Source organism: Lissotriton helveticus, chromosome 2_2 (assembly GCF_964261635.1).
Source record: "Lissotriton helveticus chromosome 2_2, aLisHel1.1, whole genome shotgun sequence".
NCBI classification, from domain to species: domain Eukaryota; kingdom Metazoa; phylum Chordata; class Amphibia; order Caudata; family Salamandridae; genus Lissotriton; species Lissotriton helveticus.
The window spans coordinates 328,317,798-328,338,173 of record NC_136060.1 but is presented as its reverse complement, the minus strand read 5'-3'; positions in this window follow the sequence as shown (position 1 = coordinate 328,338,173).

Here is a 20,376-nt window from a genome sequence, read left to right as displayed (position 1 = left end):
CAGGGGTGGAGGGGACGTACCAAGAACAGGAGCAGAGATTACAATAAGTAGTCCATAGGATCACAGTCTGCTCTATCAAATGCCTGCATCTGTCATTCACACAGTGGAAGTTGTGCCTCCCTGGCACCTTCCATTGTGCAAACTGGCTGCCGATAGACAAGGGCAATCCTTAACGTTTCGTGCCTGACTCGTAGCAAACCACTGATATACTTCTTTAAAAATCACTAGCCTGAACGCCTCTTTGTAATACATTCCACATCTGATTTCCAATGTCATTTTAATGTAATGAGATTTAGAATTTCTCCCTTGATAAGCCTATCACTTTATGTAGCACAAGCTTTGAGAGCCTAAAAACATTTCATAGATCGATCCTCCTTTGTTTGTGTTGAGGTTCTTCTGGTTTTATATAGGTTTTGCACTTTTTTGTGCACTTATTTGCCATATAATAGATGACTTTGGTTTGCTTTTCAGTCTTCGAACACTTTCCAATAAAACATAATGAATGATCATTGATTTTCACTCTTCCATTCAGTTATTTGTGTTTGATTTAAGGTTTGTCTACAGACAGCCATAGATAATTGTCAAAACCCTTGTAATCAACACCAAAAACATACACAGACCTCTGAATCATTCCCCTTCATTGATTGGTTGGTTTGTGCCACCTTCCTTTAGCTTTTGCTTGCAGAAAGTGCAATACATATCTTGGATCAGACCATCGAAGGAATGCAGACGAATCTTAAGCTATTGGCTGTTAGGTAGGTTAGTTCATCTCTTTCATTAGTGTTTCCTATTGTGATATATGGACATCAAAACATCTATGCACCGCAGTAGAGGTGCATCTGTACTTCAAATATGTTCCCACACTCTTTCTGGTATTGCACCAAAGGTGATGTTTTTCCCCCTAGTTGTGATTTTAAAACATTATGTGTTTTTGATCCTAAATTTGATTTGTGGTCTCTTGGGAATGCCTTGCCGGGACTTACTGTTGCCTCGCCTCATCAGCTGCCACAAGCTCGCCTGCTGCCACGGGCCCCTGTTGCTGGCTCTGGTCTCCCTCCTCTGCTGCAGCCGCCATTGAACACCGCAGCGTGGCCGCCGGGAGGGGGGGACCACATCCCCCAAGTGCCTTTGCGGTTGACGCCGCCGTCAACCTGCGTGCACCCGGAGGCGCTTCAAAAACACCCGAGAGCCCCGAGGGAGCGGGAGCTCTATTGGGAACGCCTTGCCGGACTTACTGTTGCCTCGTCTCATCAGCTGCCACAAGCTTGCCTGCTGCCACGGGCCCCTGTCACTGGCTCTGGTTTCCCTCCGCTGCTGCAGCTGCCATTGAACACCGCAGCCCGGCTGCCGGGAGGGGTGGACCACATCCCCCAAGTGCCTTTGCGGCAGACGCCGCCGTCAACCTGCGTGCGCCCGGAAGCGCTTCACACCCGAGAGCCCCAGCGTCGCGGGACGCACGCAGGATCGCGCCGGGAGAAGCCCGGGACAAGGGTGGGACCGTCTGCGGCCGTCAGAGGCCAACGGAGGCTGGGCTGGGCCATTTCCCTTGGTTGTCAACTACGATAAGGTATTGGTTGACTGAACTCTATTTATTTAGCTTTTTAGTTTCTGAACAGTCAGTTGTGGAAGTGCCAAGTAGTAAAAAAAAAAAAAACATCAAACTCCATAGCCCCTATACTGATTAGACTCCAGAGCACCAAAACATGGCTGAGATGAGCAAGCGGAAGGGAGTCGCTGGATCATTAGATGAATTTATATCCAGGGCTGAATCGTTAGTGTGCCGTGAGATCGAAATGGCCCAGCGACGGCTTTCACTTGACCCTTCAAGTCTCCCAACATATGGCCAATCTACCAGTCAATGTAGTAGTCAATTGCCGGTCACTGCCTTACACCAGAATGAGGGTAGTAGCCCTCAGACTCTGCAACAAAGCGTGAATAATTCCGCATATGGTACTCCACATAAAGAACCAGGGATAGCTGGGATTTTCACAAGACTACGGCTACAAAAGTCTGGTATAGCAATGGAAAGTAAATTAAAGGCACAGACAAAAGAAAAAAAAATGGGTGAAAGGAATGGGAAGTCTAATGCAGCCGTGGGTCGCAAGAAAGGGGACAGTAACATACAACATTTTGCTGAAGTCGAATACAGATCGATTGGAGTCCAAACTGACATTGATTATGACACGAACCCTGGCAAACATGGTGGGAAGGAGGAAAGAGAAGATTGCACAATGGTGGAAATTTTTAAAAACGCCTTAGATATGATACAGTCCCAGATAGATGAATGTTTAAATTCTCGATTGGTAGTCTTTGACAGTAAAGTAGAACAATTAGATGAATTGTCCGTGAAACTATGTACAACCATTGAAGAGGGTAAAGGGTTGATTGAAGATGGTACCTGCTTATTGAATGAATTGGAGACTAGATGCATGGAAAGTCAAAAAGTAATGAATGTTGTAGATAGCACAAACCAACCAAGCTCCATATTGACAAGGGATGATAGTGTGGGGATTAGTCCATAAGGACGGGTAGATGGTACTTCGATAAATAATAACAATATTGCTTTAGCTGCTCACGCAAGGAACGAATCAAGAGGGGAGATTATCCATAGCCCAAAGGGGACTGATCTGGTACCAAACACAGATATTTTGACCCTACCTCCCGCTGCATGTCCTTATGTACTAGTACTATCAGGTGTGCCAGTCTTAAAAAGAGAGCAAAAAGAACTATGGGACAACCTTAGGAATAAAGTTGTCAATTGGCTTTGTAAATACAAAAAGTTTAACCCACATAAGAGTGGTGAAATCCTGATGGTGAGAAGGGTAGGGTGGGTAGGTGCTTCGCCAAAAGATATACAAGGGGATTGCATTATTGTGAACTTTAGACATCCCCACACTGTCCGTAAGTTATTAAAAGCACATGAGGAGTTGCCATCTCAAAGCTCTGATATCCAAGCCTTACCACTAGGATATTTTTACAAATCATGTGTGCCAAAACCAATGCAAAATTTAGGGAATCTTAGATTTCTAGAAACCCCAAACAGTTTCAATGAATTATCGTCCTTGGAGGCGGTTGATTGACCAAAAACAATTCATATAGCCAAGGAAGAGGAAGTGGTACATATAGGCTATATTATAGAGGGGTTTGCTACTTGCGACATGGAAGGTGGTGGTGAATGTTCATCTTGTATCCCTACCTTAAGTTCACTATGTGAAACAATGTTGCTGAGGAGAGATAATGGTACCAAATCCAAGGCAACAGACATATTACTCAGTACTACTAGCCCTAATGGAGTCCCTGTATTACCTAGTGTTACTAGCCCAAATGGCTTCTCAGATTTAAAAATAATATCATGGAACATAGCGGGCCTGGGATCAAACACTATTGACCCTGAATGGAATAACTACATTAACACAAGTGATATCTGTAACCTTCAGGAAACATGGGCTACAAAATCTGTACATAGGGTAGGATTAAAAACTTTGCAAATAAATGCAGTCCAATCGGTGAGGGGTCGACCTTCTGGGGGTCTTATTATTTGGGTGAAAGTGACCATGAATATTGTTGTTAGTAAATTAAGTATTGACTCACTTGACATACTTGGAGTCAAAATAGTTACTAATGATAAAAGGGTTCTACACTTATATAATGTTTACAACAGACCTTGTCCATCTTACAGGGAATCTGCTACAATAGAAAAACTGGATCCATTTTTAAATACACTAGATCCAGGAATAAGCAAAATAATATGCGGAGACCTGAATTGTAACTACGAACCCATTACAGGGTTTGGGACAGAGCGAGAACGAAAGAATATGGCATGCTACCCCAGACAACACCATAGTTAGTAACAATCGTCGTGCAGTTAAATGGGCGTACATACTGGTAAATGAAGACCTAGTGGCCAACATTTATAGTTCCTTTGCCAACATCTTCGGCACATATGACACTTCCCATCACAAGACCAATACATTTTTAGATTTACATAAGAGGTTTTTCAAGGAACTCCTACCGCTAATGACAAAAAGATTAAAAAAGGTGGGAGGAGTTAGTAATTCTCAGTTAGCAGGAAAATCCTGGTTTAATAGGGAGTGTCGTATTGCAAAGTCAATCCTAGTCCAGGCGATAAAAAATAATAATGCTTTGGCAGTCAAAGAGGCCAGGACAAAATACAGGAGAACCCAGGTCGAAGCAAAATCTTCCTGGGACGAAGAAATATGGTCCAGTATGCTATCTGCTGCTAAAATGAAGGACCAAAAACTTTTCTGGGAAATAGTGGCAAAGGGCAACAAAAAAGAAAAGGGATCGCGAGGTCTTTCTAGATGAGACCACTTGGATAAACCATTTTACCAAGTTATATGATGTTCCGGAGGGGGACAAGGTTTCTCAGGTTGTATATACATCCCCAACTTTACAAACGGAGAGCACTCCCGTATACTTTGACTATCAGGAAACTGAATCAGCTATTGCCTCGGTCAAAAATGGGAAGGACCCGGGACTCGACAAAATACCAGGTGATTTATTTAAACATGAAATTAATATCTGGGTTCCTCATATCAATCATTTATGTAATGTTATTGCTGCGGGTGCAGAAATTCCGGACACATGGAAAGGTGCGGAAATAATCACTATTTTTAAAAAGGGCGATAGGAATGATCCTGCGAACTACCGCCCTATCAGTTTAATTGATATATTACAAAAAATCTTTGCAAGGCATGTTTTAAATCGTATTAACATTTGGATGGACGAAGAACTAGTGCTCACCAAATATCAAGCAGGGTTTAGAGCCAAAATTAGTACTATTGATCAGGTACTAAGATTTTGCTGTTTGTGCTGGAAGTATATTACCTTGAGGAAAGGTCACCGGTACGTAGCATTCGTAGACCTTCGGGGGCATTTGACTTAATCCCCCGAGAATTGCTATGGGAGACACTTAAGCTCCAGGGGCTACCTGTTGATCTATTGGAGCTGGTCACAAAATTACACAGAAATAATTATGCAAAAGTTAGGTGGGGACCAAAAGGGGAGTTAACACAACAAATACCAATAAAGAGGGCAGTCCGTCAGGGATGTGTGTTGGCCCCGACACTGTTTTCTCTGTTTGTTAACGACATTCCGTCTTGTATGGAGGATTGTAAAAATGATTCACCAAAATTGGGAGGCGAACGGGTCTCGTCCCTCCTCTTTGCCGATGACACCATACTTATATCCCAAACACCCCCGGGCCTACAGAATCTACTGGACAGGTTTCAAGTATACTGCAGCACCAAGGGCTTAGAGATCAATACACAGAAAACAAAATGTATGGCCCTAATTGCCCATAAAAATGTTAAGGGAAATCTGATGCTAAATGGACACAAACTGGAATGTGTCCAGAATTTCAGCTATCTGGGTGTTTCCCTGGATTCAAATTTAACATGGAAAAGCCAGATAGAAAAAAGCAAAATAGTATTCAAACAAAACTCTTTACCCATAATGAAAAGACATGGTAATAGCCTAAACAAAGCAATCTCACCAGCTTTAGAGATTTTCAAATTTAAAGTACAATCAGCCGTATTATACGGGTCAGAACTATGTGGTCCTATGTGTAGGAATTTGTTTGAAATTAGTGAGAACAAGTTTTTCAGGGCTCTGTTAAGACTACCAGTTAGTACCCCGTGGATACCACTTCTTTTAGATCTGAACATGAAACGAATATATCATCACCCAATTTTGAGACCCTTGATGCTCTGGGTCTGACTTTGGATGACCCCAGAGCTGACTGATTATAAAGACGATCTAAAAGAAGTTATGGATTTAGATTGTTGCAATAAAGTTCAATGGCTTAAACATGTAAGATCTTGGTTGACAAAAATAGGTTTAGCACATTTTTGGAATGAACCAACATTATTGAATTCATCCTCAAAGAAAATCTTAAAGTTGTTATTTTGGGCATATGTGAGTTATGTGGTAGTGAACAGAAAAACATATGGATCCTTGACAAATGTTTTTTTATTGTTTAAAGATACTGCATTCAGAGCTAAGACACTCTATATGAAATTCAGATATGGCACCCTGAGGACAAATGCCTGTGAATTTAGGTGGTCACATAATAGTAGTAATTTGTGAACCTTATGTGTGAATCAGGCAAAGGAAGATGACCTACACATTTTGTTTTTTTGTCGGACCGTTGTAGTACCAAGAAAAAGGTGGATTCAACCCCTTTGCTGGAATATAGGTACCAGATCTTACAAAGAGGCTGGCAGAATCCTAAAAAATGATACCAGCAAGGTTTTTAGTTTTTGGTATAGGTAGATTCTTGCTGGCCATAAACTTTATAAGAATGAAAATGGGTCTGAAACTATGAAATCCTAGAATCTATTTATTTGTGTGCAATACTTTTGCTATATTGTTAGATTAATTGTGTAAGATATTTATGAATTAGAATACTCTGACAGTTATACATGTAGTTTATCATAACATTTTTATACATGTGTTTTTTTCTCACATGATATTATTAGCTGTCACATTAATATTTACCAATTATTGTTAGCGCCGGATACTCAGATTTTAATAATGTTTTTTAAACACATGCCTTTTTATCTTTTTAAATTATTTATAAATATCTTAATGTGATTTTTTCCTTCTCCAAAAATTGTTTTCAGGATATAAATGAATTGTTCTAACATACATAATACTTCCCATCACGCAACCTTATTTTAATGAATTATGTTAAATATAAAAGTAACTGTACATGTATTTTATGTATGTTTTATGGTGCTCAACATACCGAAATAAAGATTTATTGATTTGTTTGTGGTCTAAAATGTTTCTACACTCCTCTTAATGTTTCACAAAGAGTGATTTTGAAGCTTATTTGGATTTTGCACCTAGATTTGATTTTGCTCTTAAAGGTCATAGCTAAATTCTGCTTACCTCATACAAAGGTGATGTTGCACCTAACATAGATTTAAGAACTAAATGTGATTTGTGCTTCTAATCATCTTCCACACTCATGCTGAAGACCAAATGTGATGACATACTGATGCTTATCTTGTACACATTAATGAGTACGGTTGCCCTGTTTCCCATCGGCATCGCAGAGTCACTTTCCACTGTCAAGAAGCTGTTAAAAAAAAACTAAAAACACTGTTAAAGCATGACATCATTGAGCGATCCACCAGTCCTACTCCATGAATTTTGCCCATAAAGGTACAATGGAGGCGCATTGCAGATCTGTGTTGTTATGCGCCAGGCCGACAATGCAATCAAGAGAGAAAGACATCCTGGCCCTCACATAGCAGGCATGATCAAGAAACTGAATGGTGCCAAACTCTTTTCCCGCCTTGACCTGAACAAGGGATACCATCAACTCAAGTTGTAAGAAAATGAGAAGTACATCACTACTTTTTTGACTCATTTTGGTTTGCTCAGATGCAAAAGTTTGAGTTATGGAGCGTCGTCAGCAGCAGAAATAATTCAGGATGTTATACGTCAAAAAAGTCAACAGGTCACACATGCTTCTAATTACAGTGATGACATTTTAGTATTTGGGGCTATGAAAAAGGAGCATGACAATACTTGCTGATGCAGGTCTCACTTTAATTGTAGCAAAGTGTGAGTTTCACAAGATCAAAATCAAATCCTTTGAGCATATATTCTCTCTGATGAGGAAAGAACTGCTGACCCAGAGAAAGTGCAAGCACTGTCAGCTGCCTGCCCCCCCACAAGATATCACCATGCTGCGATCCTTCTTAGGCATGGCCAGTATTAGACCTGGCTCTTTTTGCAGGTTTATCCCCAAACTTTTTGCTTTTTGCCTCCTATTTTTCTGACCCTGTTTTTGTTGGCTCTAGCACTCTGGATAGTTTACCACTGCTGATCAGTGCTAAAGTGCAAATGCTCTCTGTGTAGAGTGTGATTATGATTGGTTATCCATGATTGGCACATTTGATTTACTGGTAAGTCCCTAGTAAAGTGCACTGAGTGTGCCAGAGCCTATGAATCAAATGCTACTACTGGTACTACTAGGCTTGCAGCACTGGTTGTGCCACCCACATGAGTAGCCCTGTAAATGTGTTCTCAGACCTGCCACTGCAGTGTCTGCGCGCGCAGTTGTTAACTGCCATATTGACCTGACAAGTGCACCCATTTGCTAGGACCTAACCTTACCTTTTCGAACATGTAAGTCACCCCTCAGGTAGGCCCAAGTTACCCCCATGGGCTGGGTGCAATGTATATGAAAGGTAGGACATGTGCTGGTGTGTTTTGCATGTCCTGACAGAGAAATACTGTGCATATAAGTTTTCACTGTTGAAAGGCTATCTGTCCCCTAGGTTAACATGGGAGCTGCCTTGTGGAAAATTTCCTCTAGGCCCTTAGGAATAAATGGGAATTACCAAATCGGTAAATACCGAATCGGTAATTACCGAATTTCACTGATTCGGTAAAATTTACCGAATGAATACCTACATACCATTTACCCATTCTGAAATACCGAATCGGTAAAATTCGGTATGTTAGAATCGGTAAATAGTATTTACCTTTCTTATGGCCCTATGTGCTTTATATACAATATATGAGCTATTTTTATATACTATTGTGCAGATTTTCTTTTGTGGTGTATTTATTGTGTCACAGGTGAATGTGTGTGTTGCAGAAATGCTTTACACATTGTCTCTGGGGTAAGCTTGACTGCTCTGCCAAGCTGTCAAGGGGGTGAGCAGCGGTTTTCTTGAGTGTGTAACTCCCTTACTCTGGCTGGAGTGGTAGGTTCTGCCTGGCTTAGGTGCATACCATAGCCAACCAGAAACCCCATTTCTAACAGTCAGTTATTGCTCAAGGTACATTTGTGCCTTTGCTACTGTGAGTGCCCCATTGAGAGACTTGAATAAATTAGAGGTCCCTTTCCAGTGGTCTGCTGAATGTTATCAAAGCTTCAAAATAATATTATAATATAACATTCAACTGGAAATCCAACAGAGATGGCCTATTTAACCCCAAGTTATGTACTGAAATCACAGTCAATGCAAATCCATAGGGTTGAGAGAAGGGTTGGCCTAACGGCTAAGGCGCTCGGCCTCGGACCTGGGGAACTTGGTTCGAGTCTCGGTAACCACGCCAAAAAACCCCTGTGATTCTGGGCAAATCACTTAATCTCCCCGTGCCTAAAATGAAAGTGTGTCCTCGTGTAACGTAACTGGTGCTATGTAAAGCGCTCTGATAACTGATTCGGTTCGGTTCTAGTTTGCGCTATATAAAACTCTGCAAAAAAAAAATAAAAAATCCTTGCTCTGCAGAATGGTCACCTGAATGCTCAGAGACACATTATTGCCTATGCCAGTTGAAGCCTGCCTGACACAGAACATGCCTAGTCTCAGCTGGAAATGGAGAGTCTGGCTACAGTGTGGGTCTGCAAACATTTTCATGTGTTTCTATATGGAAAATGTTTTACTATCATCACAGACCACGAAGTGCAACTAAACATTTTTTTAAACCAGATAGTCAAGGTGCCCCCTCATATTGAGAGATGGGGTTTGCAATTGCAAAAGTATGACTATGCAATTGTACACAAGCCAGGTAAAGATCAGTACCCTGCTTAATACTTTCACGAGTAGCATTACAGTGGCACAGTTCTACATCCAAACAGCTGAGGAGCCTTTTAACTTCTTTGTGAGGTCCAGCACACCAACACCCCTATCCATTGAGCAGATAACTGTTGCTACAAATGCTGTACATGATTATCCTCAAAGACATAATTTCAACTCAGTTGTGGAAGAAGCATGCTCGACCATTTGGTGACGAAGTTAAACTTCACAAATGCAAAAATTTACAGGATGAACTGTACGTTACCAAGGAAGGTGTTGTATTGAGAAGTTCATGAATCGTCATACCTGAGAGCCTAAGACAGCAAGTCATTGAACTTGTTCATGAAAGACATCATGGCATTGTAGCCAAAAAAGGAGCCCTAAGAGACAAAGTGTGGTTTCCACGCCCAGATAAGCGAGTGGAAAGGGAACTAAAGGAGTGCCATCTTTGCAACTGTCTTTCTCCCAAAGTGACACGGTACCCTATGACAATGTCTGACCTCCATGCACATGTGTCGGAAAGACTTGCAGTTGATTTCTTTAAACCTTTAGAAAACTGACATGTTGTGATATTTATCGAAAAGTATTACCGTTTTCCTTTATTAGTGGAGTTCTCGTCACCTACCCATGGCAAAGTGAATGAGCGGTTGGATGACATCTTTGCAGTGTAGGGTTTCTTCGCCATTCTCAAATCTGATAATGATCCATCATTCAATAGCAAAGAGTTCAAGGAATTTCTGGCAGACTAAATGACAATCATCAAAAGAGCACACCTCTGTGGCCCAAACCTAATGATGTAGTGAAACGATTCATGGGTACCCTCAAACGGGTAGTTCAATGAGCATCAACCGAGGCAATTGAGATAAACCAGGCCCTGTGTCAAGCCCTCAATGTTTATCATTCAATTCCTCACTCCACAACTGGAGAGAGTACTACCACCTTACTATTTGGAAGAGCCATCGAATCTAAACTGCCACAGTGGACAGTAGACCGATCCTTGACTGCGGAAAAGGTTTGTGTCATGGACATTTCTCGGAAGTGCCAGGTGAAAGCCTAGGCTGATTGTCATCGACAAACTCAAGAAACAGACTTTGATGAAGGTGACTGGGTCCTGGTCAAGCAGAAACAAAAGCAGAACACGGACACTCCATTTGCTGTTGATCCTTTGAGGGCTGTGCTGTGCAAAGGACACCTGGTGATGGTGCATCTTCCCAGGAAGTCCATCACATGGGACTCATCACACTTCAAGCACTTACCTCGACAGTGATTGGCTCTTGCAATCATGAATGAGGCAACCCTGTCTGAAAGTCCAGATCAACCATCAGAACTGTGCCATCGGTGCATAATCAGAGTGCACCTCAAACATCTTTCTATCACTTGGTCTGACAATCAGGGCGAGCGCCTCAATGCCTTATTGAAGAAATAAGATGTGATTATTGTGTGTATTTTATTTTTAACAAGGGGCTGCATCGCTGTGAGATTATATGCGCTAGGACCCTTGTGGTTCTGAGTGGACTCAACAAGGAATTACGTAACTTGCTGGGAGGTGTTAGGGTGTGGTTGATAGTCTTTTTGCTGCAATGAGAGTGCAGTGAGTGATTGCATGTCTAGGAATAAAGAAGTAAAATCCAGATTTCCGTGAGTGGCGGATTCCTCTGCATGCTTCTGTTGCTGGGGAGAACAACTAAATGCATCAGATATCCCTCAAGCAACGGGGCACCAGTCATTCAAGCACAAAATCATACAGGTAATCTGAGCAGTGCCGTGGCTGTACAGTCTTAAGAGGCCAGAGGGAAAACTAACAGAGAACTCAAGTGAGAGGTCACTGTACGAAATCACAAACACTCCCAGAGATAAAGCGAAACAGCATCCCCCAAATCAATAAACGAGCAGAAGAACATTCTTGGAGATCAAAACAAGCGTTTTCGAAGATAATGTGAGAAAGCATCTTCTAATCAATTAGTGAGCATCTTTCTCAAGACCGTCTGGAAAGACCATGAGGGTTTGGAGCAGACAATATCAAAAGCACCTAATCTCTGCCCAAACTGATAGGACCAGCCTTTAAAGTAGAGAACATCCAGATGCACCAGCCCCACCATACTTTACTTTGGCTCATGGAATGAGCAGAGGATTGGAGCACCATTGGTGAAGTCTTTCGCAATGGTGATGCTCATCCCTGGAGACCTGGAGTCAGTTCAGGTTGAACCAGAGAGAACAGAGGAACTAAGCCACAGGAGGAACAGAATCGCTGGGTCTGCTCCAGGACACAGGCGGTGTGGATACCAGCCTAACGCTCAAAATAACAACTTATCTGCCTGTCAGAGTGATGGCTCACAGTATCCACAACATGTATCACTCTGCTGGGCTTATACACCGCAACTGGCAGGCCCTAACGCGATCACCAACTGAAACAGATAAGAAAGATCCTGTATCAAGCATGACTTCACACAAACATAACAAGGACTTCTACTTGAAGGATATGTTAAATAAAGTTGTGGCAAAGAAGTTAGAAGGTTTGAAAGATGAGTGTGGAAGAAGGAAAGAGCTGTGTGGAACTGATGTCACAGGTGGGACAGCACAATCAGCAAAGGAGGAGGAAATGGAACGCATTAGGAGATAGGGTGAAATATTTGGAAGATGCACACAAACATTCAGGCTCCCATAAAATATGGTGCCAACTCTTGTCCACCCGGCAGCAACTCAAAGCATTAGACACAAAGAATGTTGGACACCTGCTTACGTTTACATCAACATTACTGAAAATGAGGGAACCATGCCGGTAAGCTGTTAGTGTTCAAATTTCAGGCTAAGTAACAGATAGGGATTATAGAGCAACTAACCACGGCCAAAGGGTTAGTATATGTGAAAATGAAGAGATAGTAAACTCATTCAGACAGAACTAAGCAGATATATATATACTACAGAACCCCTTCTGACATACACTACACAGCCCTATGTATCACCAGTCCCGTTGCTTTCTCACAAATCAGCAAGCCACCTTCATCAAGACAATCACCTTGGAGGAGGTTATCTCAGGGATTGGTATGCTACACCTTGGGAAAACCCTCAATGGCTTTACAGTAGCCTTTTTTACAAGATATTCTGTTCACTCCTAGCTCCAATTCTGAAATGCTTATATATAATGCTTTTGCTACCTCTGACGTGCTTACACTAACTATGTGCAAGGCAGTCATAAGGCGGGAAGGACCCAACACAATGTATGTTAGACCGGACTATATCACTGCTAAACACGGAAACTAAAATCTTTGAATGTATATTGGCTTGCCAGCTAGTGCCATAAATGCAGGGATTAGTGGTATGGGATCAAACTTGAATCACTGATAACATGAAGCACATAACACATTATTGATAAAGCCAGGCAGATTAAGGCTTCTACTTTCCTACTCTCTATTGATGTCAAGAATTCTTTGACTAGGTCCATTGGCCCTTCCTTATGGGAGTATTAAACAAGTTTGGTCTTGTCCAAAGATTTAAAACCTGGATACTGATAAGCTACTCTAGCCCTGTGGCACTACTCTATAACCACTTCCTCACCATTGACCTACTGGAGATGGCCTGCAGGGACCTACAGAGTTGGCAGATGGGGGCGGGGCAGTCATGGTTGGGCTGATTCGAGTTGGTCAAGATTACTTTCCGGCCCAAGTCCTATTTGTGATCCAAACTGTTCCTTTGCAATTGAAACCAGGTATGATAGACAAATTACAGCTGTTAATAGAATGATTTCTATGAGATGGTAAGAAATCCCACATGGCTAAAAAGCAAGCATAGCAAGTGATAGGGGAGGGTGGACTTGGCATTCCATGCCTGATGCACTACTATCTGGTTGCCCAATTTCGATACGTAGTGTACACAGTGGAGTGGCATTGTTTGTCCAAGGAGAACCACTGGTGCTTTAAAGACCAAACAGTTGCAGACAATCCTGTTTGGAAAATCCCCTGGCTGGCCAAGAAGTACAGACCCTGGGGTGCATATTCCTCCCAAGTGTTGACTGCAACTATGGAACAATGGGATAGAGTACCAGTTTCTAAGGCACTGGCCCCTATTATGGATGACTGCCATAATAGGTAATCCCACATTTGCACCTGCTATGACAGAGACAGCATACATAGATTGGCAGCTAACCACTGTAAATATGTTGGGAATTTTATAATGCAGAGTTCATCTAGCACTTTGAACAGCTGAATCCAGACAACGATCTCCCGGAGAAAGAACGTCTAGATTACTTACAAATCCGATACTGGGTCAAACACTGCTCAATTAAGGCCAATGCCAAAGTGGGACATCAAAAAATATTATGATAAACATATGCTCTGAGACACTTATACATTTCCGAGGAAAGCAATCCCTTCCCGCAGGTCATGAGCCCAAAAGAGGTAGGAGGTAGAACCAGAAGTCCCCCTTCAGACAAAGAATGGGAGAATATCTACATCACGGCAGGGGCTTCCACAACAAGCAGCCTAGGAAACGGAGCACTCTTAAAAATGGCACAAAACTGGTACCACACACAAGAGTGGGTGAACAAGTGGTATCAAGGGAGATCGGCTGAGTGTTGTAGGAAAATGTGGAGAAGTAGGTACATTGACACACTTTCTATATAAATACTTTCTACATCAATATTAGAAGTAGGCACTCTCTAGCATTAATAGTAATTTCCCTGCATACATCCTATTGGATATCACAAATAGCCAGCTTTTTCCTTTAAGCTCTGTAAGCTCATCATCCTGGTGCTATGCATAGCCAGACAGGCCATTACAGTAATTGTTGGGGAAAGAGCATGCAATGAAATATGGAGCCTGGTTTACTGAGCTTTAGGAGCTGCCAAGCATGGAAAAAATCTATAGCATTGGAGATATGGGAATCTAACTTCAAGAGAACTTGGAATCAGTGCATCGACTTCTTATCAACAGGATACAGAAAGCTGACCTGTCTCATATACCTCCCAATCCTATGCATTACACACTCTCATGCAACTGAATGAACGATTAACATACTATACAGGAACGGCACAAAGCTGGTGAGGCGATCGCCTGGAACAGAACATTTGAGTGTAAAGTGATGAAGACATCATATATCACAGTCGTAGATCAAAAAGCGGAGAGGGAGAAAGATGAGAGGGATTTCTTTTTGTTTGTGTCCTATTTCTACTGAAACAAAGCTTGATAATTTGACACCACACCAGGCTGTGGTTGTGTAATGGATCAGCGCATGCCTGAACCACGCGGTCTTAACCAAGACCGCATCTTTACCATGCATGTCTTTACCACGCAATTTCGTGGTAAAGACATGATTGGGAAAGGGACATGTGTGATAAAGATCACACTCCTGTCCCTCTGCACTGAGCCCTAAAGTTCAGCTCTTCTGCTGTCTATTCTACCCGCCCCAGTCTCATAAACTTCCCCAACCCCCTATCCTGATCTTTAATACTCGACCCCCGAGTCCCTAAAAACGACTCCGACCACAGCCATGCTCCCTGAGCACGAAAACCAGCCCCACCCCCTAAAACCTACCCCCACTTCCCCACTGCCCAAGCCCAACTGCCCCCTTCAACTGAAAACTGCCCCTTTCCTGTCCCCTGCCCTGAGCCCTAAAACTCACCCCCCTAAAAACTACTCCAACCCCAGCCTGCTCCCTAAGCCCTAAAACCAGTCCTCACCCTCTAACCTCTCACCCACCTACCCCTTGGCCCATCCCAACTGCCCCCTTATACTGTATCCTGCCCCTTTCCTGTCCCTCCCTGAGCCCTTAAACTCCCAACTCCCAGCCCTGAAAACTACCCCCAACCTCCAAAACTACCCAAACGAACTACCCCCACCCCGTCCCCTGCCCTGAGCCCTAAAACTCATGACCCCCCAACCCTGAAAACAATCCCGACCTCATAGCCCCCAAAACTACCCCAATCCAAACAAACTACTCCCCACCCCCGTCACATGCCTGAGCCCTAAAACATCTCACCCCCTCCAAGCCCTGAAAACTACCCTCAAACCCCTACAAACTACTCCCAACCCCCCAAAACCCCACTTACCTCCCCGCCTCGTCCCGATCTTTCCTCTTCCTGCTCTTTTATCGAGCTGCAGCCAGCAACTAGAAAGCGCATATGCCTTACCAAGCATTTGCGTGGTTAAGGCATATGCATGGTTATGCTTGCGATGTCCTAGCACGCGAGGCTGAGGCCGCGGTGTTCGGACTGCTTCTCCCAGCCTTTGGACGTAGGTATGTATATTTGATAACATAACTTTAAATACCCAATGAAAATATTTAGAACATAACATCTATCCAGAAAGATGTCCTACAGCTTTTCTGTTTCTGCTACTATTACCCCTCCTTTTAGCCCCTCCCCCACTTGTTGGTCACAATCGAATTCTTCTTCTAGTTTGAATGCTATAATTTCCTCAATGTCTTCTTTATACTGTCTTAAAATCTTATCTCTCCACTTGTATTTCCACCTAATTGTCTCATGTCCACCATAATATTTATTGCCATGGGGATTCCACTTTGTCCTTGTGCTTGTTTGGGGACCCGTTTCTTACCATTTAACTGCTCGTGCCTGACCAGGGCTTTCCCTACTCCACTCCTACCTACCCTCTAGCTGCTCTCTACCCAACATGCCATCCTGAAAGAATATTTGCTCCTATATCTCATATGAGTAAACTAAATCTCTTGTATAATGACATCCAGGTGAATGGCAGAGAGATTAACATTTTACATGGACATATTCATGTGGTGTCTTTCTTATATGAGCTAGGATAAGGGGGCTTTCCCTCTGGCACCTTCCCTGTCTGTGCCAAGTGAGGAGCATCTTCCCTGATTAGTACTGCTAGGCCCTTTAAAGAGCCATCGGACATACCATGCCCATGTATCTCAATGCCCCATTATTACAGCCACTAAGCCTCAGTCTCTCCATCTTAATTCTAACTACCAATTCCTTCCAAATGGCAACAACTTACATTTTCATCCCCTATTTTCTCAATTTCCTAATGTGCTGTCTCATACTATCCATTATTGTGTTGTTTGTAGAGACTCTGGAGTTGGATTCCCGGGTTGCAACGTTTCTCTGGTAGCTCCATAAAATCAACACTGTGGTGACTGTGGTTATCCTGGATTGCAACATTCATCACTGTTTCTGGGTCAGCACCACCTACCCACTATTGTAGTGTCCATGGTTTGATTCATGGGCACCAATTCCCTTCTGTGATGGTCTTGTATACCTAATATTTTGGTGACAATGGATATTCTTGGATTGTGCCATCTTTACTCTTCAGTCAACCCCATAGATCCTCTCAGTTGTATATATGCTTTAATTCTTGATTTCATTGAACGGTTGATTCTTGAATGGGGATCTCCACTTTTATGATGCACTATTTTCCATCTACAGTAGTATTTTAGTTTCCCCTGGGTTGTTCTTTCTCTGCTTCTGGATTAACCCATTAGATCAATTACTGTAGTGTCTATAGTCACCCTTAGGGTGCAAAACAGTTGAATGTGGATAGAATGAGCCATATTCCTCCTATTAACATACTCAATTTCCTGAAGATGCACACTTGAACAGTAATAATGGTAGGCATGCATAAATCTGACTCTGCCTCACAAATCCTTCCACTACACATCACGTTTCATCACAGCTACAAGTTCATCACAACAGGATCACATAAACCCTGTTAATGACTCAACCCATACCACTATTGAGACTGGTATGTCTTCAGCATGGTGTAAAGTCGTGTTTGCCTGTCCTGAATGCAAGATTGTGGCTATGTGGTTTCCTGGTTTTGGTCCTTGCCTTACACTCGTGTTTACGCAGAGGCCTGTCCTGGGATCTGGAGGGATGCTCAATCAACACAGGAGCCTCAGAGGGAAAATGCGAAAGAGACAGACCGCCCCCCACTCATAACATTATGATTCAGGCGAGTACCAGCCTGTCATATCCTCCCCTGGGTGTTGCTCCCGTGAGGCTCTGTCAACCTTCCCCTCCCCTTTTTTCCACAGTAGAAGTGAAGAGTAAGGAGACAGTACCAACCGTGGGGCATACACACACATATACACACGCTTTTTATAATGTGGTAGTAAAGATAAGTGACTAGAAGTAGCACACCGGGCAAGAAGGTTGACCGATACCCTCTGTCTGATAGTAGTAACAGTAGAAATTTAACTGGGGTCATTTATCCCACAGTATTTAAGGGAAGGCCATTTTTGTTGGTAATCTGGAGGGATGCAACAAGCGTGACCTTATTTTGCAGACAGTGAACTTCTGTTCCTGTCATTGGTTTAACAAGAGAGTGGTGGTGGTTGCATACCATTTTTGTGAATCAATAGGTATAACAAGAACTTTTTTTTTAATAACAAACTTTACTGAATTTTTGTTATGTTAAACAACTCACCAGAACATCATTTCCAACCCCATCCAGTGAGATCTGGTGTATCATCCTAATAAACAATAAAACAGAGCAAATAGGTTATGGTCCATAAGCCACAAAGCAGAAATCCTAGAGTTTCGCATCTACCCAACATCCCAGAATAGTCCCATGAAGCCCCCCAGATCTTTACATGTTTACAAGTGCAGCTTCGTGCTCTGTAGCATGGCTCTTCCACCTTGGTGCACCAGTCCCTTGCCCTCCACCATTCTCAGTGTGTGGCTGGCTGTGTACTTGACCAGCTGTGGGCAATGTCTCTTTTGGCCAGGAGTGTGTCCAGTCCTACTAGAATGTGCTCTTCTCACGTGGACTTCATATTATACAGGACTCCATAACTTTTTATCTCTCGTATTGAAGTGGAGGCCTACTGGCCCACATGTACAAAATTCTGCTTCTATGCACTTACCCAAAACCTATCGCTAACATCCTCATTGTATGTTGTTCTGGGTTGTGTATGTGACATTTATGGTACAAGCATTGTGTGAATGAGTGAGCCAGAGTAATGGAGACTTGTGAGATCCATGCGTGATATACCTGGCCTAATCCTGTGCACAAGATGGATGCGAGTTTATTTTCCCAGACAGTGAAACTGTATTGCTGACATTCTTGAAGCTGGAGGGTGGAGACCTAGACACTGAAGTGGGGAGAAAGAAGACCAGACTTCTTTCATTGGGCTTTTTTCTGAGAGGAGCTGCTGATTATTCTTCCTGTGGCACTTCCATTGGTATGGGGGTGAAGGGTGGGACTTTAGTCTCTAAATATTCAGGGTGAAAGGGACCCGTTAGGAGAGGTCAGCATTATGTTTTTCCACTGATCACTGTTGATCATGATAGCCGGATGCAGAAAGCTCACACTTCTTTGTGCTTCTGTTGTGGATGCTTGAGGCTGCAAACTACTCTGCAATGAGAAGCATCACTATATTCAAAACTGTTGAAAGAAGAACCACCACAAACCGGTTCTGAAAGTGCAGACAGCGGGTCCACATCTCTTGTCTGCTTTGACTGTATAAAAGTGTGAGTCACTTTTTGTTCCAGTTCCAATCTCTCTTTGACCAAAGAAGAGAGTACTCCAAAGAGTACTCACAGGACTGCTGTGCCACCAGACCTGGTGTCTGCCTGATAGCCAGCTTCTCAGAAGTGATTTGTGCCTAGCTGGAAGAAGCTGTTATTCTGACTTGTGATGTAGTGAAAAAAGCCTGCCTGGAAGGAGACTGACAACCCTGCCATATGTGTACTCATCTGGGGTTACCAGAAGCAGTGAGACCCCAGTGTTGTTTGGGTGTTCCAGGAGAAGGAGGAAGGAGAAGAGTGATCTAGGAGGCCCAGAAGTAGTGGGTGCCAGTTTCTCAGTGTAGGAGGCTGGCCTAGTGTGCCCCTATTTAAGTGAAGAACCTTGCACTAATCCAGGCAACCCTTATGGATGATTTTAGTGGTCTTTGATAACCAAGTTCTCAAAGTGGTAGCTGTGGAGAACAGCCTTCAGCTTATCTTGAAGGAGTGTCAAGCAGCTTGTTTTACCAGATATAATCATGTAGTGTAGGTTAAACGAAAAAGAACCACACAGTGTATATATAAAAATATGTCAGTTTATTACACATAGGCCTGGGCATAGGACTACGCTTGCTCGCGGTCCTCAACATCAAATTGGCGACCGCGAGCGAGCAAAATAATATCCCGGTGAGAATTTTTCCTTGTTCGCGATCAGCAACATCAAGTTGCCGATCGCGAGCGTGGAAAATAAAACTCCAGGCGAGATTCTCAACACGGGGAGGTCAGGTTTCTCATTGCGAGTGGTCGCTTGTGCTCGAGACTGCTCCGATGAGAAACTACTAGTCCGCCTTGAGAAAGCTGCCGCTCGAGTGCAAATCTACTCGAGCAGCAGAAAACGACCGCTTGCACTGTGCAAGATGCAGTTTGCACTGATTGCACAGTGCGTCCAAACATCGGGCACTGTGCAATCAGTGCAAACAGCATTTTGCACAGTGCACTACGCAGTTTGCATAGCCACGCGTAGCTTGCAAAGCGTGACGTTCACTTTGCGTAGCTACGCGTAGCGCTACTACGCGAACTACGCCCAGGGTTAATTACACAGTACTCAGTAACGCATTGGTATATCTTTTACTCTGAGATATAAACACAAATGTACAATAATACTTCAATTGCAAATAAGGTAAGTCACACAAAATACAGTGGTCTCCAGGGAGAGATCAAACCATATACTTAATAAATGGAATGCGAAGTGCGACGGAAGTCGGGACTTGGACCAGGAGACTCAGAGGAGCTGGGGACACAAGGAACCACCCAAGGTAAGTACCCAGGAACCCCACGGAGGCTATGTGCGGAGTGGAAACACAACCGTGTGTCCAATAGAAGTCAACTAGAAAG